Below are 2402 nucleotides of genomic sequence, written 5' to 3' on the forward strand. Positions count from 1 at the left end.
AAATAATAATAATAATAATAATAATAATAATAATAATAATAATAATAATAATAATAAAAGAATGAGAGCTGGGCATGATGCTCAAACCTGTAAGTTGAGGCAAGAGAAGTCCACAAGTTCAAGGCCATCCTGGGGTACATCATGAGATCAAATCTCAAGAAACTAGACTGAAGTGGAAACTTAACAGTTTTTTGGAAAGTCAATTGCATGGCGTGTTTCCTGGGCAAACATGTGAAGGAATGTTTAGTTGAAGAGGATATAGGTGAAAGGCTAGGGTAGACGGGTGAAGGAACATTTTATTAAACCAGATGTGGGAGAGAGGATGTTCTGTTAAAACAAGCATGTGAAAAGATCCATGATAAAGGATTTTTCATTAATGACATACATATATTGGTTCACCTTACATTGTGTAGTTGAGCTCTATTTGTTGGAACTCCATAGAGAAAAATATACCAAAAAAACTGGTGGTGTGTTGTGGCTTCTTGTCCCTTTTGTGGACGCAGGCTAATTGACAGAGTGATGTCAGCTGAGACAGATGCACATGCTGAGGCATGACATGTGCTGAGACAAGACCCTTGGAGGAAGGGAGTATAAAAAGGACTTGATGCACAGTGACTGAGGCTGAGCCTGACTTGCTAGCTGTGCAGCACTTGCTGGTCTGGTGTCTTGCCTGATCTTTGCTTCACTAAATGAGGCATAGCCAAGAACATTTTTTTGATGTTCCTCTTTAGTCCCTTCTGCTGACTTGTGTCGAGGCTGAGGCCTGGCTATTCCTGTTAGGTTATGTCACGCCTATTGTTAACTGGATTCTACTGAATTAGGCTGTTGATATATGTGTAATGTGTTTGTGAGTGTATGGAGCTGCTGCTTCTGCTGACTCTTATAACTAAACTGCTGTTTTTCTGACAACACAGATAAGATTCGCTCCAAAAAACCCTTTCTAAAAAGGTCCACTTCCCTTCATATCCTTTCTTTTCCACTACCTCTGGTGGGTGGTGCTCTAAAAGAGAGGTTAAAGTGTTTAAAAACCATCATTGAAAATAATATTTTAACAGCTTCCCGCACGAAGGTCATGGACAAAATGGTGCCCCTGGTTCAGGTCTCTCCACTCATCAAGTTCGGCAGGTACTCTGCTCGAATTCTCAACATGGTATAGGGTGCCAAGTGCTACAATTACCTAAAACCCCAGGCAAAGGAGGAGAGGAGAATGGCAGCGGAGGAAAAGAAGAGACTAGATGAGTTGAAACAGATTGAGAGAGAACTGGCAGAAGCTCAAGAAGACAGCATTCTCAAGTGAGGCTCCAGTGAGCTTGCTTTTCTCTACTTGTTGAGGATGAATAAAACTTCATTGTGTGAAAAAAAAAAAAAGAAAATAGAATTAAAAAAAAAAGTCGCAGCCCCTTAGGACGAACAACAATATGAACTAACAAGTACCCCCAGAGCTCCCAGGGACTCAACCACCAATCAAGGACTATACACATAGTGGGACTGATTGTTCTGGCAGCATGTGTATAGTAGAGGATTGCAAAGTCAATCATCAATGGAAGGAGAGGCCCTTGCCCCTGTGAAGGTTCTGTGCCCCAGTGTAGGGGAAAGCCAGGGCCAATAAGTGGGAGAGAGTGGGGAGGCAACAGGGGTTTGTTCTTGTTTTTGTTTGTTTGTTTGTTTGTTTTTTGGAGGGGAAACTGGGAAAGGAGAAATCACGTAAATAAAGAAAATATCTAATAAAAAAATAATAAAAAATAAAAGTTACACTACAGAGTAATGAAAGAAAGAAAGAAAGAAAGAAAGAAAGAAAGGAAGAAAGGAAGAAAGGAAGGAAGGAAGGAAGAAGTCAGAATTAAGTGTGCCGACTCACATTTGTAATGTTATTATTATTATTTTGAGAGAAGGTCTTACAAAAGTAGCTCAGGCTGATCTGGAAGTTACTATATGTTCTAGGCTAGCTTCAAACTTGTGACAATCCTTCGTCCTTAGCTGCCAAGTGTCATGATTACTGGTATGTACCACAATAACTTCCCTATTTTTGAATTTAAGTGAGATCTACAATTTTATATTTTTCTTAACTAATATCCTCAAAATTGTATGAACTCAAACCAAACCAATCTTAGAAATGTGTATGTGTGTATGTTTGCACAGATGCACATGAATTTACATTTAACATTTTAACCTGCTCTTCTCTTCTCCATACTGATAATTTATTTGTATAATTTTCAGAGTCTATAAAATGAAATTCCCTAATTGATTTAATCCATGATTGCTAGACATCTAGATTGTCCCTAATTTTCCTCAACTTTTGGGTAATAGTTTATCTTAGTAGGAGAAAAATAAAATCTAAGAAAGGATTGATAAGTTAAAAAAGAAGGGCAGCGATTACTTCCACATTTTTTCGGTGTGTAGAG

At 38.5% G+C, this 2402-nt stretch overlaps 1 pseudogene; it reads left to right on the forward strand.

Annotated features, from left to right (window-relative positions):
• Positions 1 to 1081: 1081 nt before the first annotated feature.
• LOC116095658 lies at positions 1082 to 1362 on the forward strand (annotated as a pseudogene).
• Positions 1363 to 2402: the final 1040 nt, after the last annotated feature.

The sequence above is a fragment of the Mastomys coucha genome, unplaced genomic scaffold, assembly GCF_008632895.1.
Source record: "Mastomys coucha isolate ucsf_1 unplaced genomic scaffold, UCSF_Mcou_1 pScaffold18, whole genome shotgun sequence".
In the NCBI taxonomy this organism is placed as follows: Eukaryota; Metazoa; Chordata; class Mammalia; order Rodentia; family Muridae; genus Mastomys; species Mastomys coucha.